The following is a 27,491-nucleotide window of genomic DNA, read 5'->3' on the forward strand; positions in this document are numbered from 1 at the left end:
AGCATCAGAGGAGAATAACGTGAGCGGACGCCTTACGTGTGGATGGTTCCCGTGCTGTGTGCCGCTGTGCTAACAGCAGGCCCCGGATGCTTCATCCAGTCACCCGACGCAGTTTTGAGCCACCAGGTTCCGGGTGAGTAACGAACCCTGCTCCCGTGGGAACACGGTCCGGGAGCCCTGCACTCATTTGCAAAGAGACTGTTCCAGGCTGGGCACCGGCTTTTGTCCACTGGCCTCATGTATTCCTTCTGACAACCTGGGACTTGTCCCCATTTTATAGATGAGGACCCTAGGGCTGAGGTCTCGGGCCTTGCTGGGACGGGATACCTTTTCTGTGACCTCACACACACCCTGAGTGCCTACTGTAACACAGTCCCAGACTCACAGATGTAGGCCAAGCCTCTCACTTGAGGTACAGAAACTAAGGCTTGGTGAGATTAGATGAAATACCTCACGTCCCAGGGGTGGAGGCAGGGCCGGCCTGAGGAGGGGCCCCACCTAAGGTCAGCTAGTGCCGTAAATCGGGTCCCCAAGACACGGACCCTGAGATGGAGAGGAATCTTGAGTTAGGATGTTTGCCGAAGCATGCCTGGGCCAGCAGCACGCTGCTCAACATTTCATAACAGTTTCCTGGTGGGGAAGAGTCCTAACTTGTGGTTTGCCAACGTCCATGGTGTAAGTTCTCCCACCGGGGCTGACCTGCCCCGACAGCCGAGTGGGGAGAGGCTGCTGCAAGCTGGTGGCCGCAGGCTCCAGGCCTGGGGGGCAGTGAGGGTGACCGGCGGGGTTGGGGGGAGCCGGTCAGCTGCGGTGGAGGCATCACAGAGGGAGGCCCTGCCCTGCAGGGCCGTCCCACACTCAGGTGAAGGGCTGAGCCTGCTCCCACATTAGCCTGCTGCTAGGTTCGGGCTGTGCAGGGGGCTCTGAGGGCGAGGCTGGGTGCTCTTCTTCCTCCACAAGCCCATGGCACCGTACGTGCGGCCCTCGCAAGCTCCAAGCCCGGGCGGCAGTCACGTCTGACCCTCTTCTTGCCCTTTGTTGTCAGGAGACACCTGGCTTCTGGTTCACGCCTGTTTCCCCCACGTTTTTAGGCACCTGGAAGGTGCTTGGCAAACACTGGGCGATAGATAGATGGATGAACCTGTGGTCCAGTGAACGTTCAGTAAGGGTCTGGCAGCTAAATCTCCCGGTCAGCCCGGGTTGCAGGCTCTTGGCTGTGTTCTGTTCTGTGCTGTCGTCTCCTATGTGAAATGTTTCCCCGCCGGGGACCGTGAGCCCCTCGCACTGGACCTTGAGCCCTCAGCTTCTTCTGTGATCCACGGAACAGCCGGCCTCACTCTCGCTCACCATTAGAAGAGATTGATTGAGTGGCAGAAATAGTGCTTTGGCGTGATCAGTGCATTGGATAAGGAGTTTCCCTTGGGTGAATTGACTTTAGGAAAGAGTTCTGGTTGTACATTTCCCTTTGGAAAAAGATGGGGAAGTCAAGAAATTAAGAAAACAGTTAAAAGTTACTGCAAGGTTACGGAATTCGAGTGAATGGAAAGCTCTGGAAGGTATTCGCGTCGTACGTTACGTAGGTGGGCATCACAGAAGCAGCGTTTGTGGAGGACCTCAGGAGGTCAAGGTCATCTCCTCCCCCGTAGCCATAGACACTCTCTTTCCTGAGAGGACGTGTGGGGTACCCTTGATTCTGTGACTGGGGGTTCCTGGGCTGCATACAACTTGGTCTCTGCTGTGCAGTTATTCCTTTCGGACCGAGTTGCCCTTATTGCTGGGTTTGTTTTTCCCCAGGCCGTGCAATCACTGTTGCTGGTCTGGTCAACCTTCTACCTGAATAAACGACCAAGAGCCATCCCAGATGACCTCTGGTTTTGTGTATGCGTGTGTGTGTGTGTGTGTGTGTGTGTGTGTGTGTGTGTGTGTGTGCCTGTGCATGCATACAGGGAGGTAGGAGTGCAGAAGCTACCACTTTTGCAGACGTGGGCTTCGTGTCTGCCGTTTCCTCTGTGATGGTCAGAGTCGCTTCCTGTGGCCCGTGACTCTGCATTTCTTCAGCACTTCCGCGGAGAGCCTCACTGCCCTCAGGTGTCTATTCCCATCCATCTCTCTAGAAATCTCGGTTACCCTGGCTTACGTATCCTCTCTACTACTGGCTGGCTTCTAAAGAAGTATAGACTTACGGCGCCGATTCACGGTCATCCCCTGAGGGAGAAAAGAAGGAAGATTCAGTCAGGAAGGTGCTCTAGTTATTGTGCAGAAAAACTAATTAGAAGGAAAGGGCTTGCCACTCCTGGTTCCTGCGGACGCAGTGACTCTTAAAGGAACAGCGTGCAGGTCTTGGGATGAGCTGCTCTGTCGAGCCCCGTGTCTTTGCACCCAGAACTGCCTCTGCTCCAAAAGCCTTTTGTCCTCTTTTCCCCTTAACTGATTCCTGTTACTCCTTTAAGTCTGGTTTTGTTTCCTCCAGGAAGCCTTCCCTGATCCCACCAACCTGGCTTAAAGATCCCTCCTGTTTGAGCTCTATTAAACAGCTATTTTTATTAAAAAAAATTTTTTTTAATGTTTATTTTTGAGAGAGTGACAGAGCGTGCACACACACGCACGTGCACACGAGTCGGGGAGGGGCAGAGAGAGAGGGAGACACAGAATCCGAAGCAGCTCCAGGCTCCGAGCTGTCGGCACAGAGCCCGATGCGGGGCTCGAACTCATGAACTTCGAGATCATGACCTGAGCCAAAGTCGGACGCTCAACCGACTGAGCCACCCAGGCACCCCTCCAAAAGCCATATTTTAATAAAGATCCCCTAAATTAATATATGTATCCTTTGTTTTTCTTTTTTTTTTAATTTTTTTTCTTTAATGTTGATTCATTTTTGAGAGAGAGAGAGAGAGAGAGAGAGAGCGCGAGCAAGCGGGGGAGGGGCAGAGAGAGAGGGAGACACAGAATCCGAAGCAGGCTCCAGGCCCCGAGCTGTCAGCGCAGAGCCCGACACGGGGCTTGAACTCATGGGCTGCGAGATCATGACCTGAGCCGACGTCGGACGCTTAACCGACTGAGCCACCCAGGTGCCCCTAAACGGCTATTTTTAGAATTAAATACCTATAGATTGTCTTTTTTCTTAAAAGCGTACAGAAATACTGGAACAATAATTGTCTGCTGACTTAATCCTTAATGCCTAGAACATCAGGGACACCCAACAGGTTAATTTCTAGTGGGATAAATGAATTATGAAGTAATTTTAGGGGAATCGTAATCATATTGCTTCCAAAGGCATTTGAACCTTAAATAATACAGAGCCTGTATTTGCAGAGTTTGGGGCACAGAGAGATTGGATACCAAGCAGTGCAGGAGGACGCGATGGCAGATGTGACGTTCACCCATCTTATTTCAAAACCTGATTGAAATAGACAGAAGTCAACAAAATTTAATTCATTCAAATAACATACTATGTATGTATGCTTCCAAACCTAATGGGTGAAATTTATACCTTTTGAATTTTCATAATGAAATTCAAGGACAAAGAGTAAAAAAAACAATGATTGGTCACATTACTTAAGTATGAAAGGAATACAAAAGATTCTAATACAAGTGACGTTTTCATGCTATTTGTACAGAGATTGCTTTATATGTAGTAATGTGGCGGGGGTGGGAGCTTAAAGAATTTTGCTATTTTCCGTGCAGCTGGAGGAAACCAAGGTCTGATGGGTCTCCCCAGCTCTGAGGTTTGCTCCCCCTCGTGCACAGCCCTGGGGGTTAGCTGCTCAGAGTAATGTATGCGCTCCCATATCTTCCCTGTAATTAGGCAATTTTTATGTACGAGGTGGTTTATAACACGCACACCTACATCATTCTGACCTTTCTTCCGTTTACCTGCAGCGTGTGGTATTTTGGGAAGTGAACTTTTCTCGGTGAGTGACGGTGTCACATTGCTCACCAGCTCCCGTGGAAAGCGGGCAGCCAACTGCCCCGGTCGCCCTCAGGAGCAGGAACCACAGACCCCACCAAGTCGCCTCAATCTGTAATCCCCAGCCCAGAAATGCCAGTCCTTCTGTCGGAAGCCCTGTGCGTTCCCGGGGTTTTGTTTTCAATAGTTCACAGCATGTAATTCCGAGAGCCTACGTGGGTGTCGTAGGACCGCCGGTCCTCCTTGAGGTGATGGATCTGGGCCGGGGGTTCACACAACAGCCTGGGGGGAGGCGCCCCTGTGCATGGAGACAGGCACATGAAGCTCTGAAGGAGGAGAACCTTGCGACTAGCAGGCTGGTCTGGAAATGCGCGCTTGGTTCCCGTCATCGGTCGTTTTCAGAGTCCTGCTCCCTCGGAAAGGCTTTTGCCAGCATTTTTAACGGAAAACGCTTTGCTACCCTCCCTAGCATTGACTGCCTATGAGGTGTGGCTTTTGATTAGTCATCAGAAGTTTTGAAAGAAACATTCCACATTGTTTGTGTCTTAATGAGTATGTTGTCTATCAAAACAAGTGGAGGCTTCTGTATTCCAGATCTCGGGGTTCGTGGTGGGATTGGGGACGGGCCCAAATAGAAGACAGAAGACAGGTGCTGCCTGTGGATACTCAAGTCCTTGGCCTCCGGGCCCCAGCTCCCCCGCCCAGAGTAGCCAGGCCCCTGTCCTGGCAGCTGGCTGGTCAGACGGAGGTTCCTTCCCCCGGCAGGGGTGAAGAGAGCGGCACACGAGGTGCACCTTATCTACAGGAGTGGGTTTCTTGGAACATGCTCAGTGCAGCGACCATCACCAACCCTTGAGGCCAGATTGGGTGTTTGGAGATGGTTCCGGGCAGTCGCGCTGAGGGCTCACAGCGCTGGGAAACCAAAAACAATGTATGGCTATAAAAACAAAGGCATTTTATGACTTACAAACGGGCTCCGGCGGCAGTTCCAAAATAAGAATCCAAATGAGGTTGGAGCAGGGACAGTCCCAATCAAATGAGTGTGTGGCTTCCCCAGGGGACATCATAAAAGGTCCCATGTAGGCACAGAGGGGGAGGTATTGCCAAGCGGTTAGGTAGCCCACAACTACAAAAATGATAGATGTTGAGTCAAGGCCAGGGGCTTGCAGTCAGGCTGCACTCTGCCCTGCCCTCGGCACGGGGTCCTGGAGAGTGTCCTCCTTCCCTGCGACAGGCGCTGTTTGCTGCTCAAACTGGGGTGCCTTAGCCCCCTGTCCACCAGGCCGGCTCCTAGACATTCTTCAAGATTCACCTTGACCGTCTCCTCCTCAATCCCCGCACAGTTACTCCCGTCAATGCCTCATTTCACATTTATGGAAAGGTCTATTATGTAGACTTTCCCGCTGCACGATTACAGTTTGTTTGCTTTTTGCCTCCCTGCACCCCCATCCCCCCACCGTGAACATCTTAAAGACAAGGGTTGCCATATTTGCGTCTGTATTTCCGATGCTTGGCATATAGTGGATGTGCACTACAACCTTTGTGGATGACCTCGCCGCAACTTTGACGAGCCTGTTTCCTCACTCACCACGTGCCCTTCGAAACCCAAAGGATCTTGCCAAATGTGGGGATGCTGTAATCCTGTGTATGATGGCCACATGCACACATTCATGACACCGTGATTTCTGGACACTGATCATCGTGTCAGCGTATCTCACGGGCTTGTGTTTCTCGAGCACTGATGTGTGGCGGGCACTGTGGGGGGTGCCCTAGATCTGTAGAGCTGGTTCGTCTAATGAAATCCACCTCTGGATCTGACGTGCAACTCGGCCCTGCCAGAAATACTCCCATTTAAGTGCGATATGTAACAAGGAGTATTTGAAAGTCAATTACCAAAAGGATACCACTGCAGAATAAAAAAGAACTAACCGTGGAAAATTAGAAAGCTATGCAGAACAGTCTTTAGTCTCAATTAGCCACATTTCCCCGTCTTCCAGCAGCTGAACTTGGAGTATCGTTTGAGCAGAAGCTTGGGCCTGGCGGCCCGCGGCACTCTGTTGCTTCTGATGTCCCCAATTATGCAATAATGGTAATCACTGATCGAGGGCTCGGTTGAGAAATGTCTGTTTCCCCGTGTCTAGAGCTCAGTAATCATGGGGGAGGAGTACGTCTGAGCAGAATTCGTTGATTTCAAATTATTGCTTGAGAAGGCAGCAAGTGCGATCAGGCTTTTCCCGCCAGGATTCTGGCGGCGAAGGGGTGGGGACCGCCACCCTCAGAAGGGTGCCTCGGGGAGAGAGCTCTGACCACCCCCTAAACAGTGCCTGCTCTACGCCTGGCCCTCATCCGCGTCGTCAAAAGTTCAAGGGCCATTTGAGATGGCATTTCTGGCATTAGCCCACTTACCACCGAGAATAACTGGCTTTCATCACAGGGGGCCGGAAGTAGGATGAAGGGATGGGGCAGGCGGGTTTCCCATTTCTCGTACCCAGGAGGGCTTCCGGTCTCCCATCAGATCTGGCCGTTGGCAGAGGCTTTCTACGTTCTCTTCAGATGTCTTTAGCACCTCTGAAAACACAAGCGCAGCAGTAGGTGGCAAAAATGGGTACAAATTCTTCTCGCATCAAGAGGTGGGGTCGATTTCTGTGCTCCTTGAAGCTGGGTTGGCAGAGTGGGAGGTTGTGGCCAGTAGGATATCAGCAAACTGATGGGGGCAGAAACGTGGCAAGCGCTCGCACGCCGGGGCTTCCTTTCTCTTTCTGCTTTTGGGGGTCACTGCGACAACCACCAAATGCAAACAGGTCCGCGCTGGCCTGCTGGAAGAGGGGGGACACGTGGCCCAGCTACGCCTGTGACCCCAGCTACATCCTGCTAACTACCTGCCGCGTGAGTGAGGTCATTGCCTGCCAGCACGTGCAAGAGTGAGCCCGGCCGCGACCAGAAGAACCTTGTGGCGGAGGTCAGCCCAAACTGCCAGATGATAGAATCATGAATCATTTTTAAAACAAAACAAATATTTATTTTCGAGAGAGCGAGAGAGAGCGAGCGAGCCTGTGTGAGTGGGGGAGGGGCAGAGAGGAGACAGAAGATCCAAAGCAGGCTTGCGCTGACAGCAGAGAGCCCGATGCGGGGCTGGAACTCCTGAACCCGTGAGATCACGACCTTAGCCAGAGTCGGATGCTTAACTAACTGGCTGAGCCAGTCGGGCGCCCCTAAATGATTGTCGTTCTAAGTCACTGATTTTTGTGGGTTTGTTACACAGCGCAAACTAGCTGATACATGCCTAACACTGACGTTGCGAAGGGCACGTGCCGGGCACTGTTGTGAGACACCCCATGCGCGAACCCCTTCCCTCGTGACAAAACCCTGTGAAGGAGATCCTATTGGCACCCCATTTTGCACAGGAGGGGGCTGAGGTTAAGTGGCTCTTGCACGGGGTTACACAGCCAGCCTGTTGCGGAGACGGGAGCCATACCCTGGCGGCCTGGCTCGAGTCTTGGCTCCTAACCGTCGTGCCCCCCAACCGTCGTGCCCCCCGGTGCTCCCCTGCGGTCAGAGCACATGGCAGCCATGCTCAGAGTCTCCAGGGGCCGCTCCAGCGCCTCGGGAGGGAAGCCACTGCAATCCTTGGCGCGGGTCTTGATTTTGCTCATTCAGCAAAGCTTTTACTGGGGCCTGTGCTCTGCAGACGTCCTTCTGGGTGCCGGGGGTGCAGCAGAGAATAAAGCAGGCCGACACCCCACCCTCGTGGAGGCTACAGTCTGCCGGGGGCAGAACAAGAAGTATGTTGGAGGGAGAGAAATGCCAAGGGCGAGTCAAGCTGCCTGACCGCCCTGTAGTTTCGTGGCGGGAGTTGGGACCTCGCCCCCTCACTGGCTGCGAGTCTAGTGGGGGAGCAGCAGGAGAGGAGGTGGGGCGCACTTCCTGTGGGGTGGGCAGGGGGCCTCGTCAGAGCCTTGAACCCAACCCCTGCCTACCCCGGCCTCACCTCTGTCCTCTGAGCTCTAGTCAGAGGGAGGATTGAGGTTCTCCCGGCCTGTTTCGCTTCTGGACAGCCCGTTTTACCCAGGCGGGAATTCGGCCTTGACTTTCTGTAGGGCGTTGTGACAAAGCGGCGAGGGCGGGCGGTTTTAGACTTAGGCCCACCCAGTGAGTTGGAGTCTCTGGGTCTCTGGGACTGGGATCTGGCACCAGGAGAGCTCAGGCCGAGCCGGCTGCGGGGTGGAATGAGATGTGCGAGGCAGGCGCTGGAGGGCACATTGCTTTCGCCTTTGCCCTGTGCTCTCCACTGCGGAAGTGCTCCTCTCCGCCTTGGTGAGCCGCAGCCCTTCCCCTGACCCGCTCGAAGGTCACTTCCGAGAAGCCTCTCTGACTTGCAACCTGTGTGTGATTTAACACTAACCCCAGTGTGTCACAACCATCCCTTGGGGCATCCATCACTCCCCCCGCAGCCCCCGGCCCGGGCACACACGTGTGCCTAGGTGGCTGGAAGGAAGGACGGCCAGGGGCTCAGGCACGGATGCTCAGAGCCTCGCCTGGAGGTCCAGGCAGAGAAGAATGTGGCAAAGGCACTTGTGTCGGTCTGTCCACCGAGCCTGCCCGTGTGGCCGCAGCCCTCCTCGGCCATTCGCCTCTACCCCTGGCGATCGATGCCATCTGACAGCCCTGGGGTTGCAAGGTGTGAGAAGGGATTTGCCTCCTTCTCTGCCAAGTGCACCCCTTACCCTCTCCTTGCCACTGTGCAGCCTTGGGCTCCAAGTCCTTGGAATTTCTTCTGCCTCCCTCTCCTGGCCTGAGCCTTTTGTGGGCGCACAGGGAAATAGGCAAATTGGGGAAAGACTAAGTTCCGGAGTCTCAGCCTGGTCCTTCTGAGCTGTGTGTCCCCAGGCGAGAGCGCTCCCTCTCTGAACCTCAGCGTCTGCATCTGTAAACCAAGGGCAGTCACGCCTGCCTTGGCAGGTGGTTATGAGGTCGAGTGGGTACCGGATGCATGACAGGTACCCAGTAAATGGGAATTCTCCCTCTCCTGGACCCTGCGCTCCATCCCGCTTTCTCAGAGCCTCCTGGGGGTGCTCAGAGCTGAACATGTAATTACGTGAGCTAAACAGGTGGCCTCTCTGTTTTTAAGACCCTTCTCGCGTTTTCTCTCTTAATTCGTGTTACATATGTAGTGAGTGCTGCTCCACTTCCTCCCCACCCCTCTCTCTCTTTGTCCTTCCCCCCGCATCGACACCCATTCCCGTAAGTTTAACGAGCATCGTTGCTTTGAGTTACAGAAGCGCTCACGTATGCACACCGTGTCCGATGCTTCTAGGCATGTAGCTGTCCATGGTGTCTGCACCTCGTTTTTCCCGTCGTTCCCAGATGGGGACGCCTCAGGGATCCCAACATTGCACGTCTTTGGTTACTTTAACATCTCGTTTTTTAAATTTTTTTTGAAAGGTTTTTTAAAATGTTTATTTTCGAGAGACGGTCATTGAATGGCGGAGGGGCAGAGAGAGAGAGAGGGAGAGAGCATCCCAAGCAGGCTCCACGCTCAGCATATACCTCGACGCGGGGCTCGATCCCACCAACTGAGATCACAGCCTGAGTGGAAATCAAGACGTTTCACTGACTGAGCCACCCGGGCGCCCCTGGTTACTTTCACATCTTGAAGTTGGCTGGCCCCTTGTGCCTGCTGTTGGCGTTTGTGACACGTTGCCACTGCCTACCCCTCCCCCTGCCCCCCCCCCCCCCGCCCCCACAGACGTCACAGCACGGGCACTGGAACCTGTGCAGGGCGACTGTAGCTGATGGGGGGCTGATGGCCGTGCGCTGTTTTAAGAACCGCTCACGGTGAATGCCGTGGAGCGACGTGGTTTGGGGAAAGTGGGCACCATCAACAGCAAGTCCAAAGCTGGTGCGTAATTGCCGGGCCCGGGCAGGAAGGAGAGCTAAGATGACCCTACTGAGTTTGTTTCACTTATGTTTCCCCTTTACATGAGCCTAAGAGTGGAAGATGATTTTGAAAAAAGAGCTGTGGCTAAGCAAGTCTGAAAGAGCCCTTTGAACGAGCACAAAAATCCTAAGTGAGAAGGGAGCATTTTGCCATTGACGAATTGGCTGCGATTTTCCCTTTCTTAGAAGGATGCAGAAAACAGGTGCTTCTCACAGTGGAGTGAGGCTTGGCTTCGGGGAGATGCGGTCTGGCTATGCCCTCATGGGTCCTCCTGGGCCAGTGGGAGAATTCCTTGGGGGCTCCAGACCCAGAAGGAGGATTGTTGAGTCGTGGGGCATGTAATCTGACCGAGTGGTGTCGCAGCCCGGATCCTTACCGACACGCGACATGACTCGGCTTTCTGATTTTTGCCCGTCTAATATGTGTAACGCGCTGTCTCTGTTTGGAATAACATTTCTCTGATGACCAGTGCGTTCCAGAATCTCTTCACAAAGGTGTCGGTCCTTTTGGTTTCTTCCTCTGTCGGTTGCCTGTTCTTTCCTTTTGCCCGATTTTCTATGATTAGGTCGGCTCTCTTTCTTATTGATCTCTAGGAGTTTCTTGCACCGTCTAGCTATTAACCCCTTGCAGGCTTAGACATTTCAAATATAGTTTTCCTTTCTGTCCCCAGAGCTCTTTGGAAATGGCAGCACGCCTGGTTCATTATGGGTTCTCACTGTCAGGTGGAAATGACGACATTCAGCTTTCCAAGGGACCATTTGGCCATGACCTGGCCCTTCAGGGCACCTCACCTTCCTCTAAATCAGTTCTCCCAGGACCTGTGTTTTGAGGGGGTGCTCATACCATGCTCACAAGACCCCCTTGCAGGTGCAGAGACTGATGCTACTTTGCAGTTACCTCTGTCTATACCCTTGGGTGTCTCCATTAAGTCAGTAGTATTTTCTGAGCATCTTTGAGTAGAAATTAGGCTCTGGACTTTCAGGCACAAAGAGGGGAGCTTGGGCATGACAGAGGCATGCAGATCCACAGATAATGATGTGAGAGACTCTGCTCACCACCTGCTCCCAGGGCACAGAGCGGGGTGGAAGGACCAGGAAGGCTTCCTGGAGTCGGCAGAATTGGGATGGTGCCTTGAGGATAGGAGGTGTTTCTTGCCTTTCTTCCTACCCACACTGTAAAGTCCCGGAAACAGTGACCACGTTGGACGATTCTGCTTCTTCTGAACAGCTGTGACTCTCATGTAGAAAGAGTGCACTGTCAGGGTGCCTGGGTGGCTCAGTCGGTTAAGCGTCCGACTTCGGCTCAGGTCATAATCTTGCGGTTCATGAGTTTGCACCCTGCACTGGGCTCTGTGCTAACAGCTCAGAGCCTGGAGCCCGCTTCTGATTCTGTGTCTCCCTCTCTCTCTGCCCCCCTACCCTTTACGCGCACTCTGTCTCTCTCAAAAATAAATAAACACTAAAAAATTAAAAAAAAAAAAAAAGAGAGTGCTGTCCTTCAGAGGTGGCCAAGCACAAGGACAGGAGAGATGGAAAGCCACACACAGCCCTGGGAGAGGACACTGACTCCGCAGAGATGGCACTGGGGCTCACCGGGGCTCTCTGGGGATCAGTGATTTTCCTAGGGTCACTCAGAAAATGGCCCTCTGCACCCAACCCCAGACTCTCCCAAGTGCCGAGGCCACCACCCCTGCTGTAACCACTTACGACTGCTTCCTGGGCCAGAGCAAGCCTTCTCTTCAGTGGGGGCGACACCTGGTGCCACGGGTCCAGAGCACCAAACCCCTGTGTACCCTGCGCGTAAGCATGCACGGGCCACGAGCCCCAAAGCTTGGGACGACCACAAAGACTGAGCCTGCGCTGCAGCCCCGTGGGGCCCCGTTCTCATTCGGCAGGTGAGCGGCAAGAACTCGGGACCCAGCGCATCCTGAGGATGGGCCCAGGAGAAAGAGTTAACCCAATTCCATTTTGGTTTTCCTTTCCACGAAGTCAGACACTCTGGAGGTTAGCGTGCATGCTGTCTCCTCATGTAATACCGTAGTAGAGAAACATTCATTCATGTTAAAAAAAAAAAAAAAAAAAGACGACTTCCAAAAGATACACATTGATAGAAAACACATTGCTGGGAGTAAAAAGAAAGTAATGAATAACATTCCACATAATAGTGACTAAAAGCGAAATAGTCTTCAGCTGAGGTTACAAGTTGAGTTCAAATTGAAGGTGCTTTGTAATACTGATAAAATACCATCCTTTCCGGGGGAAACCTATTGTGTTATACTTTTATCAAGTGGCCCAAAGAGGGGGGAATTAAACAGGAGGAAAACGGCTTCGGGAGGACCAGGGATGCGGTGGCCGGGTAGACGGTGACTTCTGCCTGAGTCCGCGTGCTGCTGACTTCAGACAGGAGCCACTGCAGAAACGCGGGGCTTGGGACACCTGGGTGGCTCAGCTGGTTAAGCGTCCGACTTTGGTTCAGGTCATGATCTCACGGCTCGTGAGTTCGAGCCCCGCGTCGGACTCTGTGCTGACAGCTCAGAGCCTGGAGCCTGCTTCCAATTCCCTCTCTCTCTGCCCTTCCCCTGCTCACGCTCTGTCTCTCTCAAAAATAAATATTAAAAAAAAGTTTTTTTTAAATGCAAGGCTGGACCCCGAGGGGCAGTGGCCATTCACAGCCACCTGCTTCATCGCCACTCTCAAACTTCTTTTGGTGGTGGGGGGCGGGGGGGCACCTCTAACCCTATGTCATGGGCTGTTCGGGAACCGTCTGGCTCCCTTCTCTTGGGGTGGGGCTCCCCAAGCTGGGCTGGCAGTGCTGACCCGGGCTGTGCCAGGCTGGGGCACAGGGCCCATCACTAGTTACCTAGGGGCGCCTCGTGCAGCACGTGCCCCTTCTGGCCTTGCCTGGCTCCCCTCCCAGGTTGGCCTGGACATCCGCACCAGGCAGCCTCGGTGGTGCCCCACTTTGGCGCTGATCTTGAGGACGGCTGTGTGGCAAAGCCTGTTCTATCCTTCCCTCACCCTTGCTCACCTTCCATGCTAGAGGCTCAAAAACCCTGTTACTCCCTTGGCCGGGCTCCCTGGCGCCATCTGCAAGGGAGTAGTCTTACAAACTTCCAGTGTTGGATTCTGAGATGAACAGGAAAGCTTCTGGGAAAGATTTTCCTCTCCGACAAGACGAGAGAGGTGTATAGGAGGTGTTCCTTTCACTAGTCTCCTTGTTTCCTTCTTGCTCTGGATGCTGCAGTGTGAAGATGTAATGCTTGGGGCTATGGCAGAAACCCTGCCACCATGAGGGATAAATCTAAAAGCAAGAGCTAATTCGCTGAGCATGGTGAAACCCACTCTTGGGGGTAAACATGCCCCCTAAGTTGGACTGGTCGGATCCAAGAGCCAGAAGAGGAGGACCTATATTCATGGTGGAAGGAATTTTTTTTTTTTTTAAATCCCCTCTCCTTATCCTACTGGGCACAAGTCAGATGACATACAGTCCTGATTCCCGTGGCAGCCCTTTTGTTTGTTCATCCAACCAAGATGTGTTGTGGGTCTGCAAGGTTCATGGCACTGGGGATACATTACAGACTAGAACAGACTCATCTTTCTGCCTTGACGGAGTTCGCGTGCATCCTTGTAGGGGAGACAAGCCGTGACCCGCCCCCTACTCCCCATCCATCGTCCAAGACTTTTCCCTTCCTGTAAATCTGATGCAGTTGAACATGGAAACATTGGAAGCGTCACATTGAAGACAGAGTAGCCCCAGGGTGGAAGGAGCCTGGGTCCCTGGATCACACTTTGGAAAGGAGACTCCTGTCCATCAGAACCCTGCTTTGGGCTTTACAGGAACGAGCAATAAACCTCTCTTAGACTGGTCACTTTTGAATGTGCCCGTGCTTGCGGCTGGGGTTTATTTAACTCAAAAGGCCTGCCTGGAGCTGCCCCTACTTCAAGCCTTATTCTTTAAGGAAGTAAACTATTTCCTTTGAGATCAAAGCAGTTCAAGGTGGAGCTTTGGTTTAGTGCAACCCTTAGCATCCCAAGTGATTGGATTGCTAGGATCTCCTGTTCAGACCTGTAGGGAGTGGTCCCGGCAAGCTTTCCTGGGAAACAGAGGTCTCCTGCCACCTTCCTTCCACCCGGACCCCAACACTCTGAGGGGCATCTGGAAAGCAAATCGCAAGTCCCTGTGGTCTCAGTGGAGGGCGTGGCAGCAAGAGAGGCGGGAGGCCGGGCTTGGGCTGGGAGTGGCCAGGGAGCGGCTGCCAGAGTGCCTCTCGAATCGGAAGGACCATCCATCCTCTGAAGCCCCAGTCAGCCCCGGAGACACAGGACTTCCCTAAAGCTTGGGCGGTTCCTGGCATTGCCTGGCAAACGTCCTTATTCAGACTTTCAGGGTGATGGCATGTAGGTTTCCTTCCTGCTGGAACAGGACCCATTCCTCCCCAGCTTCTCTGGCCACCTGACTCACCTCCATTCCTGCTCCCGCTCTGGCTCATCTTAACCCCTTCAGGGCTGTCCAGGCTAGGGTGGTCAATCCCAGAGGACTTGACCTGGCTCGGGAGAGTCCCTCTTCCAGTTAACCCGGAGTTTGTGGCAGATCGCACTTTTCATAGGTGGTCACTGCCTTATCTGCTGTCCCTGTGCTCTGGAAGGAGCTTTGCCACCTTCCTTCCAGAGGTGAAGCCTAATTCTCTTCCCCTTGAATCTGGGTGGGCTTGTGTCATAGTTTGCTAGAGCCACCATAAAGATCGCCATGAACCGGGTGACTTAAAACAACAGAAATCTCTTTTCTCACTGCTCAAGGTGTTGGGCAGGACTGTGCTCCCTCTGAAGGGTCCAGGGAGGAGCCTTGGACCTCCTGGATCAGCCACCTGCTGGTGGCTGCCGGCAGTTAGTGGTCCTTGTGGCCACCCTGCTCCACTCTCTGTCTCTGTGTTCACGTGGCCTTGTGCCACTGGGTCTCCTCTGCCCCTTGTCTGATTCTCCCTCTCCTTTATGGACACCAGTCGTATTGGCCTGAGACCCTAACCTACTCCAGTATGACCTCATTTACCTACTTCTGCAAAGACCCTGTTTCTAAAAAAATTTTTTCAAATCTTTATTTTTGCGAGAGAGAAAGACAGTGTAAGTGGGTGAGGGGCAGAGAGAGAGGGAGACACAGAATCCGAAGCAGGCTCCAGGCTCTGAGCTGTCAGCACAGAGTCCGACGCGGGGCTCGAACTCACGAGCCGTGAGATCATGACCTGAGCCAAAGTCGGACACTCAACCGACTGAGCCACCCAGGTGCCCCTAAGGACCCTATTTCTAAATAGGGTGACATTCTGAGGTTCTGGGTACACAAGGCTTTTGCGGGGACACTCTTCAAGATGGTACGCTTCGTGACGTGAAAGCGATGCCATGGCCTGCTTGCCTGTCTGCCAGCCTGTTGGCGGGGTCACTCGGGAGGGAGCCCTGTCCTCCCATGGGAGCCGCCCCGCTGCCCAGCAAGCCCGGGCCGGTCCACAGAGACAGACCTCCTGGAGACGCCCTGAGACTATGAAGAGAGAGAAGTGCCCAGGCAGGCCCCAGGGCCTCCAGCCTCCACCGTCCATCTCCAGCCACCATCTGACTGCAACAACAGGAGGGCCTTTGGCCCAACTGGCCATCTGAGCGCTCCCAAATCCGTGGCCTGTAGAAACGGTGACAGACAAGGTCATGGGCGACGTTTTGTCCCCTTCTTCAAGTTTATATGTGGCAGCCCTAACCCCCAGTACCTGGCAACGTGACTGTCTCTGGAGTTAGGGCCTTCAAGGAGGTGGTTACGGTTAACTGAGGGTGGGGCCCTAATCCCACCTGACTGGTGTCCTCGTAAGAAGGGGAGAAACAGCAGGGATGTAGGTGTATAGAAGAAAGGCTGTCACAGAGAGAAGGTAGCCGCTGGCAAGCCAAGGAGAGGGCTTGGGAGAAACCAGCCTTGCCAACACCTTGATCTTGGACTTCTAGCCCTCCCAAACCGTGTGAGATGAATTTCCATTGTTGAAGCTGCTCGGTCTGTGGTGTTCTGCCCGAGCGGCCTGAGCAAACTGATACGGGGAAGAACGGGATTGTTGTTGTTTTAGGTCACCACTGTGTTTGGGGGGGGGGGCATTTGTTACGCAGCGGGAGTGGACTGATACAGTAGAGCAAGAGAAGTGAAGGGGAAACACTCGGGAATCTGGGGTTCTGCTTCTTGGCTCCCTGAGTGGCCTTGGCCAATTCTTTGATCCTCTCGGGGACTTGGTGTCCCCGTCTGTAAAATGGGCACATCAAATGACTTCTAAGGTGTCTCACAAACCCGTAACGACCTGACTTGCCGGATGAGTTCTGGAAAGGGTTCTTCTACAAAGAACCAGATTTGCAGCTGTGTTCCCAGAGAGTTGGTGGGTTTAGGAGACATTTACTGAGAGTCTCGGTAATCTAAGAATAATAGCTCGTGTTTGAGGAGCTCGTTTCGAGTCAGATCTGCAGTGATCTACGTACGTTTTCCCATTAAATTAAACCCTCAATAACTCTAAACAGAAGGGGTTCTTTTATGGCTAAGACAGCTGAGTGGAGAAGTGAAGTGACCCGCCTAGGTCACACAGCATGTACGTGAGAGATCAGGTCCTAACCACAGTCTGTCTGACTCCTGGGTTCATGTTCTGTCCTCAAGGTGGGTGAATTTCATCTGTTTCCCCAATTAAGGGGCTCTCTGCCTGCCAGTGGTGTTATCAGCCTTACTCTCACGTCAAAGTGACCGTCCCCACCCCCGACTCTCCCAGAGGGAGGGCAGCCGTGGGAACAGGCGACTGTCCAGCCATCTGTGCAGGGATGGGGTATAAATGCTGTTATTGTTTCTTAAACAAGAACAGATAGGATTTGTATGTCAAGGCCAAGTGAGGGGAGAGTTGCCCTTTGAGCTCTTCTGTGGGCCAGACCCAGGACAGGTGGCAGACTCATCATTTGATACGGAATTAGGCCAAGTCGAAGTTCAGGTTGAGAGCCTGCAGTTCAGGTTTCCATTCAGCGGTCGGGAAAATGAGCTCGTCTAATGAATGGCCACCCCCTGGCCACTTGGGTCCCCTTTTCAGTTTTAAAAACAGCTTTTGTGTCTGATGGCTCCGTTTTGATCACGGCGGTACTGTTCAATCGGGCGATTTACGGTGTCCTGGATGCCTACCCAGGGTGTGTCTTGTCTCAGGGGGCTGATATGGGACACAGAAGGCGGCCTCTGTAGTGGAGAGGTGGGAGTGAGCCCCGAGCTTTGTCCCTGTGTGATCTCTGGCAAACCACTTGCTGTCTCCGAGCCTCAGTCTCCTCATCTGTGCACTGGGGGTAAAACGCCAAACCTCGAGCTCGACTAAACGCTGTCATGTGACTGTCCCATATAGTAAGTGCTCATTGAATACTAATTCCTTTTCCCCAACTCCTTCCCCTCCGGGGCTGACTTATCCAGTATTCACTTGCTTACTCAACAGGAATTTATTGAGTGCCAACTGTGTGCTTGACTGCAGGGGCGCAAGACCGAAAACTCCCCTTCTCGTGGGGGACGCAGGCCATGGACACGTGGGCAGGTGAGGACACGTTGAGGAGGGAAGTGCTCTGAGGAATAAGAGGGGTTAGAGATGCCGTGTTAGAGAGGGCTGGCGCGGGACTTCTTCTTGGGAGTTTGCCGGAAGGTGATGCTCTAACCTGCGGGGCCTCCCACAGCAGGGCCCTTCCCCAATCCTTCCTGGAATGGCTTCCTTGTTCAACCCGGAGAGCGTCTGGCACTTTCCCTCACCTCTGAGTCAGGAAGGCTCTTTTTTTCCTCGCTACACCTGTTCCAAATTTCAATTACACAAAATATCTTTAACACACAGTTCTGCCAGATTCCTTAGGAGGAGGGGGGAAAATGGTGCTATAAGTATTCATAATGTGTTTGCATTATGGAATAATTAGACATAATTGCTCTGCCTCGTAAATAAGTATAAAACATTTACCAGTCTTGACAGTGGGAGAAACCGCGAAGCTGCCTTCTCCCACGGAAGATGCCCTGGCGGAGACGCGCGGGGACACAGGCCATCTTTTCAACTCACCAGCACTTTGGTTTCTCCCCATCAGCGAGGAAGCTTAGTGGCCTTTTCCTAAGCCTGCCAAAAATGGTGCCTGCTTATTGGTTCATTTGTATATGTTCTGATTCTCTCCCTTACTCCCCACGCGTGAATCAAATGCCCACAAGGTGCCAGAGCCTGGGGACATAGGACAGTCACAACGTGTGCTGCTTGCCGAAGTTACAGGCATGCATTTCACAGGCTCCTTGTCTGTGCATTTCACAGACGCTCCGGGGGCAAAGTATTGAGATTTTATTCTCACGTGATAGAGGAAGCAACTAGGCCTTAGAGGGTTTAAGAAACTTGCCTGAGTTCACAGAGTTAGTAAAGGACGAAGCACTCGACCTGTCACCACGTCAGTTTAGCAGATGCCACCCCAGGTGCCGCTGTATCCCTCACCTACCTCCCCAACCAAATGGTTGACTGACTTCTGGAAGGATCCATGCCCTCTAGTTATTGTTCCAGTGTATGAGTCGAATTGCGTCCCCCCCCAGATCCGAACACCCAGGACCTCAGAATGTGATCTTATTTGGAGAAGGGGTCTTTCCAGAGGTCGCTGGGCTACAATGAGGTCCTCAGGGTGGCCCCTAATCCACTATGAGTGGTGTCCTAATAAAAAGGGGAAGTTTGAGCAGAGAGACCTGCCCGGAGGGAAAACACCGAGGAGACACAGGGAGAAGACAGCTATCCATAAGCCAAGGGATGCTGAGGCTTCCAGAAGCTGGGAGCGAGACCTGGAACGTGTTCTCGCTCCCACCCTCAGAAGCACCCAACCCACCGACACCTGGATCTCCAACCTCTGGCCTCCGGGATGAGGAGACAATGCACTTCCGTTGTTTAAGCCACCGGCCTGTGCTACTTTGCTAAAACAGCGCTAACGGACCGAAACATCCGGGGGACCTGCCCCGCCCACCAAGGATGGAGATGTCGTCACCATGGTGACTTGACTCAGGGCGGTCTTGCCTAACACACACATACTAGGGCCCCTGGTGGGTGGTTTCTAAGGGTCCAGCGCTAACATCTCTTAACCAGACCTCCGGCACGTGGGCCAACAGGCGCCCAGAGAGGGAGGTGGCAGCCCCATGACTGCACAGCACACAATGGTAGAGCCTGAGCGGGAACCAGCCTCAATCTCCCTGGTTGGTGCTGTTTGTCTCTTGTGTCTAGCGGGCCGTGCGTCTGTCCATTGCTTCCTCCTGTGACAGGACAGCCGCACTGGGAGGCCACCATGCCGAGACCAGGGTCACTAACGGTGCAGAGAGACGGCTGGATCAGCCGGTGGGTTTGCGTGTCCTGGCAGTTGCGATGGCACAGCCCCGCTCTGAACGACGAACAAAGCCCACCCCCTACTTCTGGGTGGCAGGTGGGTCCTGTGTGGGCTGGCCGTCTGCGGAGGCCAGATGGGGCGTGTTCGTGTCCCGTGGCTTCCGCCACAAATGACCACAAACTGGTACAACGACAGGGGTTTGTTCTCACAGTCCTGGAGGCCAGAGGTCCTAAACCAGGGTGTCAGGGCCAAGCCCCCTACGAAGGCTCGGGGGAAGGGCCGTCCTGTGTCTTCCGGACTCTGGTGGCTCCTGGCGCTCTGTGGCTTGAGGCGGTCTCTCTCCACTCTCTGTTTCTGTCTGCGCGTCACGGCCCTCTCTGCTGTGCCCGGCTGGTTCTCAGATCTCTGCCTCGGCCGGCCTCTCATAAGGACGCAGCACTCTTGGGTTTAGGGCCCACCCGAGATCCGGCACGATCGCGTTTTGAGATTTTCAGCTGAATTGTATCTGTGAAGACCCCTCATTCTAAGGAAAGGCCCACTCATGGGTTCTGGGGGTTAGGACTGAGACGTCACTCTGGGGGACGTGATTCAAGCTACCACACAGGGCTTGGACCATTGCCTCTGAGTCCCATCAGACGTCGAATCGCGCTGCCCGCACGCACCCTCCTGAAACGGACAAAACGGAGCTTGACACGGATCCTTTGGAAGAGCTCATACGGCCCCCGGGGAGGAAGACTGTGCTTCTGGCACATCCCCTCCAGACCCCTCCCCCTGGCTGACGGACGTGGCCCCGCCTTCCGCACCCCTGCAAGATTCAGAGGCCGCCCTATGTTCTCTCACCCCCGAGGTCCCCACGCTGCCTCAGTCCCTGGCACCACCCTTTTTTTTTTTGGTCTCAGGAATGTTTCACGCACCCTTCAACCCAAGGAAATACCCACACAGTTCTGTTTATTAAGTATTAGGTCCAGCCGACCTGATACCTACTCGTGTCCTAACGGCTTCGTAAACATTTGGGAGAAATAACACTTGGAAATTGAAAAAGTATTTATCCTTAAATAATCACAAGCGCCTCCTAGCGGGCCGTGTGCCCCCTTGCGCCCTGCACCACGCGCAGATCCGCGGGGCAGCCCGTGTGCGTCTCCTAATTATTTGCCGAGCACAGACAGCATCTTTTCGTCCGCTTGTGGCCTCTTGGTGTTTCTTATTGCGTGGAAAGCCCGTTCGGAGCCTTTCCTCTCGGATTGTTTCTGTCTTTTCCTTACTGATCTGTAGATGTTCTTTATATATGTTCTGATTCTCTCCCCTGGCTGTTGGTGCGCGGGGCAAACACCTTCTCAGGATCTGATTCGTGGTCTCGCGTTTTGATGCCTGGAGATTTCAAATCCGAATGCAGTCTGGCTTCCTGCTTTCCCCCCTCGCCCTTGTGCCACATCCCCTCGGATGGCACATCCCCCTCCACCCCCACTGCCGACTCTTCCCCACCTCCCCACCTCTCTGGTTCCTCCCTGCTTTTGGCTCCCTCTGCCCCAGGCACTCAGGGGGTTTTCGGTGTCCGGATGCCCCCAGCTCATTTTCATCTATGAGCCCTGCACAATGTGCGCCCCCTTGCACCCCTGCCTTCTTCCTCCCCTCACTCTCCCCTGGGTCTGCCCCTCCTGGGGGCTCGTCTCTGCCCACACCCTCCTAACCCACTCTGACTCCAGGCTTTTGTGTTACAGTCTGCTGCCATCCTCACAATCAGATTTGCGCGTTGACTTCATTCTTTTCCGAGGCTTGTCTCCTCTGCCAGCTCCAGGACAAGGGACCAACCGCCGCTCTTTCCCCAGTGCCCAGAACAGTGCCCAGCACGCAGCCAGTCGCCCTGTGCGCCTGGAACAGCCCTCTCTCCCACCATTGCGGCCAGCTGCTCAGGGACAGCCCTGCGCCCTTGTTGTCCCGCGGGGCTTTACCCCCCCCCCCCCCCCCCAAGCCATCGAGTCCCATCCCGCACCCTGGCACACAGCTGAGATCCATAAACTCACTGTTGCCCATGGGAGGACTGGGCAGCCTGGGGCCCCCTGCTTTTCCTGTTTGAGGCTGGACAGGGGTGGCCACCTCCAGGGGCGGGCTGATGGTAGGGAGGGGAGGTTGAGACCCATCCCCTCCCCCCCAGGAGGAGTCTGGCTGGCTGGGGGTACATTTGAATGAGAACTAGGCATGGGGAGGGGGGAGACGAGGCGAGGGAGCCTTGTCCAATTGGAGGTCTGGGATTTGTCTTCAAATTTTCTCTGATTTCCCCAAACACTTGAAATTAATTAGGTGGTGGACCGGAGCCTTTGCGAGCCTCTCTCTCTCTCTCTCTCTCTCTCTCTCCCTCTCCCTCTCCCTCTCCCTCTCCCTCTCCCTCCCTCCCTCCCTCTCTCCTCTCTCTCTCCCTCTCTCCTTCTCTCTCTTCCTCTCTCTCCCTCTCCTTCCTTCTCCCTCTCTTTCCCTCCCTCCCTCTCTCCCTCTCCTTTCTCCATCTCCTTCCTTCTCCCTCTTCCTCCCTCTTCCTCCCTCTCCCTCTCTTTCTGTCCCTCTCTCTCCCTCTCCTTTCTCCCTCTCCTTTCTCCCTCTCCTTTCTCCCTCTCCTTTCTCCCTCTCCTTTATCCCTCTCCTTTCTCCCTCTTCTTCCCTCTCCCTCTCTTTCCCTCCCTGTCCTTCTCTCTCCCTCTTCCTCTCTTTCCCTCTCTCTCCCTCTCCCTCCCTCTCCCTCTCTTTCCCTCCCTCTCTTCCTCTCCTTCCTCCCTCTCCTTCCCTCTCCTTCCCTCTCCCTCCCTCTCCCTCCTCTCCTTCTCTCTCCCTCTCTCTCCTTCTCTCTCCCTCTCTCTCTCTCCTTCTCTCTCCTCTCTCTCTCCTCTCTCTCTGTCTCCTTCTCTCTCCCTCCTCTCCCCCTCTTTCTCCCTCTCTCTCCCTCCCTTCCTCCCTCTCTCTCCCTCTCCCTCCCTCACCCTCTCTCTCTCTCCTTCTCTCTCTCTGTCTCCCTCTCTCCCTCTCTCCCCCTCTCTCTCCTTCTCTCTCCTTCTCCCTCCCTCACCCTCTCTCTCTCCTTCTCTTTCTCTGTCTCCTTCTCTCTCTCTCCCCCCCCTTCTTTCTCCCTGTCTCCCCCTCTCTCTCCTTCTCTCTCCCTCTCCCTCTCTCTCCTTCTCTCTCTCCCTCTCCTTTCTCCCTCTCCTTCCTTCTCCCTCTTTCTCCCTCTTCCTCTATCTCCCTCCCTCTCCCTCTCTTTCTGTCCCTCTCTCTCCCTCTCCTTTCTCCCTCTCCTTCCCTCTCCCTCTCTCTCCCTCCCTGTCCTTCTCTCTCCCTCTCCCTCTCTTTCCCTCTCTCTCCCTCTCCCTCCCTCTCCCTCTCTTTCCCTCCCTCTCTCCCTCTCCTTCCTCCCTCTCCTTCCCTCTCACTCCTCTCCTTCTCTCTCCTCTCTCTCTCCTTCTCTCTCCTCTCTCCTTCTCTCTCTCTGTCTCCTTCTCTCTTTCTCTCTCCCTCCTCTCCTCCTCTTTCTCCCTCTCTCCCCCTCCCTTCCTCCCTCTCTCTCCCTCTCCCTCCCTCACCCTCTCTCTCTCTCCTTCTCTCTCTCTGTCTCCTTCTCTCCCTCTCTCCCCCTCTCTCTCCTTCTCTCTCCTTCTCTCTCCCTCTCCCTCTCTCTCTCCTTCTCTCTCTCTCCTCTCCCTCTCTCTCTTCTCTCTGTCTCCTTCTCTCTCCCCTTCTCCCCCTCTTTCTCCCTCTCCTCCCCCCTCCCTTCCTCCCTCTCTCTCCCTCTCTCTCTCTCTCTCTCTCTCTCTCAGCTGGAACCTCACCCCTGCCAGCATTGCGTTTGACAGGCCTCCTGCAAGGTCCAGGGATTTCTCAGGCTGCCCTGGTTGTCTTGTGAGTCTGCAGGCTCCTGGCGCCCTTCTGCTGAGCTGAGCAGGCGAGAGCCCCCCGCGTCAGCCGTCCTGTGCTCACACACCTGCCAAGTACAACCAGCTGCGGGACGATTCTGGGGGGGCGCCTGTCCTTCTGGGGCCAGAGGGCAGTGCCGAGAGGCCTGGGGAGGGGATGACACCGAGGAGGCAGAGGCGGGCTGCTCCCTGCCGTATTTGCTCCCAGTGCTTTCGGAGAAGTTGGGCTGGATTTGGAGGTGGGGGCGTGCGCTCCCCTGGCGTGGCGTGGGTGGAGTGGGCCCCTGGGCTTGCAGCTGGGAGCCCAGTTCTGGCCACCAAGGTCCTCCCTCCCTAGTAGCGAACAGTTCAGTTGTCTCTGATCTGCCTGGGGCTTCCTGACACCTCGAAAGATCTAACACCTGGAATCAGCCGCGTCTGTTGTAATCGAGACAGGAGCCCCTCCCCCAGGCCAGAGGGCACCGCGAGCAGTGACCACCAGAGGACAAAGTCTGCCTGGAGGAAAGTGACCTCCTTAGTGCTGTTGGCAGCCACAGCTGTGACGTGGTGGCTTTTCTTGTGCCCAAAGAGGCAGCCAGCAGCTTGTCAGAAACGCTGGGGCGTGCTCATGGGGTGTGTGTGTGTGTGTGTGTGTGTGCGCATGTGTGTGTGTGCGCGCAGGCTCCTGCATCTGGATGTGGGGGCTTAAAGTCCATTTTCATGAGGGTTTTTGCAAAGCGCAAAGCGGTTTAGAGACTGTTTTTGAACAGGTCACATGTTGACAATGCTTCGACATTCAGAAGGTGGAAAAGGGTGGCAGTTGAAATTTGCCTTCCCCTCCCCGGTTTGGGAACACGCATCCCTTTTCTTAAACACAAGCAAAGGTCGCCGGCTTCCTGTGTCACAAACCTTTGACGAGTATACAGTCAAGTGAATTGTCCCCTTCTACCTGGTGGCAGCGTTCTGTACATTCCGCTCTGCGCATTTATTTTAGTTTATTTAGTTGATTGATTGATTTTTGAGAGAGAGAAAGAGAGAGAGCAAGGGAAGGGCAGAGAGAGGGGGAGACAGAATCCAGAGCTGCCTTCGCGCCGAGAGCGCAGAGCCGATGTGGGGCTCGGACCCATGAAACCACGACGATCATGACCTGAGCTGAAATTAAGAGCTGGACTGAGCCACCCAGGCGCCCCCCTCTTTGGAATATATTTTGAGATGATTTCATATTGATATGAAAGTGCTTTCTCTCTCTCTCTCTCTTTTTTTTTTTTCTGATTAAAATATATTCTAGGGACGAGTGCAGCAATGAACTTCATCGGTTCCCTGTCAGAGGGCAGTTAGGCTGTTTCTATTCCTTCTGCCGTGACACGGTGGGCATTCGATGGAAGACTGGCCTTATTTTGTTGCCACAGGGTAGGCTGGGGCAGAGCCAGCAAATGATCTGTTGGTCTCCCCCACCTGCCCCGGGCCCCTTGCCGTTAGGTGTGGTCATGTGACCATTCTGTCCCCGGGGCGGTTGCCCCTGTGCCAGACTTCCAGCAGGAGCCTTGGAAAGCCACGTGGGGTTCCCTAATCTCTCTCCCTCTGCCATGTGAAGGGGCGGAATGTTCCAGAAGGCAAGACTACACAAGGATGGAGTCTCTGTTGGCTTGGGCCCCTGAGGGACCCATTGAGCAGAACCTCCCGCAGACACCCCCTCCCCCAGCACTGATATTTGCTTGAGCAAAAAGTAAACTTTGTTGCACTTAGCCAGGAGGCGTTTGGTGGTTTACTCTGTCTGGCCCATCTCCTTCACAGTGAGAATCAATACACAAATGTTTGTGACACTGAATTTAATAAGTGACTTTTGGGGCACCTGGGTGGCTCAGTCGGTGAGTGTCTGACTCTTGATTTCAGCTCAGGTTTGTGAGTTCGAGCCCTGCGTCGGGCTCCATGCTGACAGTTCAGAGCCTGCTTGGGATTCTCTCTCTCTGCCCCTTCCTTTGTGCGCGTGCACTCTCTCAAATAAATAAATGATCTTAAAAAAAAAATGACTTTTAAGTGAATGGTAATATTAAGTTCCTGGAGAGACCATGGAACCAGTGGACCCGTGGGCACAGATGGGAATCTTAGAGGCACCCTGGGTATCTGCATCTCTCCTGTCCCCCCAGGTGGGATATGGTCCCTAAGTAATCCCTCGCCACCAGATCCCTGGTCCCCAGCCTCAACTGAGAGCATCTAGGCATTCTGTACCCCTGTCTTCTTCTTCTCTCTCCCTTTGATCACCGTGGGGGCTCTGGGGAGCTCTTGCAAAGAAGATCAGTTGCATTAGAGGCAAACATCACAGGAAGGCATAGATAACCGTGAAAACCCAGAAACAATCTCAACGCCCACAATAGGGAATATAGTCAGTAATTTATGACGTGAGTTGAAACAGCCATTAAAAATGAGGTTAAAAAAAAAAAAAGGTACACGTCCATGATATTTTTATTAAGAGAAAAACAGAGCAAATCGCAAGCCAGTGTCTAACGTGTAATCCCACTTAAAAATACAGATCTGCGCGTAGAGCGTCGTACTATAGGAATGGGCCAACGCTGCCCCTTGGGTACTCTTCAGTGTTGCTGAAATACAGTCTTTGATTACAGCTCCCTCCTCCTCCTGCTGCAGATTCAACCCCCGCCAGGGTGCTGAGGGCTCCCCACCGGGCTCCTCGTTAGGATTTCCTCATCTACCAGGCGGTCACTCCATCACTGCCTCCTCACGCCTGCTGTTTCTCTGTGCTCCTGTCGCGGCTCCTGGTCCCACCATCGCACCAGAGACCTGGGAGTCATCCAGGGTCTCTCTCTCCGTGTTATGAATCCAACCAGTTAACCAATTTCTTTGGTTATTTCTCTCTAACATCCCTTCTCTCTCTCCCTGCTCTCGATCGCTTTCAGCACCTTGTCTTGGGCCTTACTTACTATGTCATACCTGGCAGATTGCAGCAGCCTCCTCCCTGGTGACCTTTCTCCACTCCCATCTGCCCCCATTGATTGCCACTCTGAAGCCACAGTGATCTTTCCACCATGAGGACCTGGCCACTCACTCTCAGCTTAAAATCTTCCAATAGCTGCTGACCGCCTTGGACAGTCCACGTTCTCATGTGACATTTGATTACACCAGGGGGCTGTCCCGGCCATACCTGTAGACTCAACAATTCTTGTCTCACCTCTGTGCCCACCCATCCTTCCCCCCAACCACCATCCATCCATCCATCCATCCCCCACCCATTCCCATCCATCCATCCACCCCCCACCCATCCCCCATCCATCCATCTCCCCCCCATCCCCCACCCCTCATCCATCCCCCACCCATCCACCCATCCCCATCCATCCATCCCCACCCGTCTCCCATCCACCCATTCCCCCATCCCCTCTCCACCATCCATCCATCCATCCATCCATCCATCCATCCCCCACCCATCCCCATCCATCCATCCACCCCCCACCCATCCCCCATCCATCCATCTACCCCCCATCCCCCACCCCTCATCCATCCCCCACCCATCCACCCATCCCCATCCATCCATCCCCCACCCATCTCCCATCCACCCATTCCCCCCATCCCCTCTCCACCATCCATCCATCCATCCACCATCCACCCATCCCCCATCCATCTACCCCCACCCATCCATCCCCCATCCATCCATCCATCCATCCCCCATCCACCCATCCCCCATCCATCCACCCCCCACCCATCCATCCCCCATCCACCCATCCATCCACCCATCCCCATCTCCCCATCCATCCATCCATCCATCCATTCCTCACCCTCCCTATCCATTTTCCCATCCATCCCCCATCCACCCATCCCCCATCCATCCACCCCCCACCCATCCATCCCCCATCCATCCCCCATCCATCCATCCATCCATCCACCCATCCCCATCTCCCCCTCCACCCATCCATCCATCCATTCCTCACCTTCCCCATCCATTTCACCATCTATTCACCCATCCATCCATCCCCCACCCATCCCCCATCCACCCTCCAACCTCCTCCCATCTATCCAACTATCCAATAAAATCCAATAGCATGTCTCTTTTTTAATTATTTTTTTAAATTTATTTTTATTATTTGTTTTTTTGAGAAAGAGAGGGGGAGAGAGAGACAGAGTGAGAAGAGGAGGGGCAGAGAGAGAGAGAGGGAGACACAGAATCTGAAGCAGGCTCTGGGCTCTGAGCTGTTGGCACAGAGCCCAATGTGGGGCTCAAACCCACAAACCATGAGATCGTGACCTGAGCCTAAGTCGGATGTTTGACTGAGCCACTCAGGTGCTCCCCCCCCACCCCAGCATGTGTTTATGTATCCCTGTGACTTGGGTATAAAAACATCACTGTTCATCTGGACAAAAAATTCTGGAGATCCCATATGTGAAATTAAAGACAAGAAAACAATAAGGGATTC

This window comes from Panthera pardus, unplaced genomic scaffold (assembly GCF_024362965.1).
Source record: "Panthera pardus isolate Hobbes unplaced genomic scaffold, ASM2436296v1 HiC_scaffold_24, whole genome shotgun sequence".
NCBI classification, from domain to species: domain Eukaryota; kingdom Metazoa; phylum Chordata; class Mammalia; order Carnivora; family Felidae; genus Panthera; species Panthera pardus.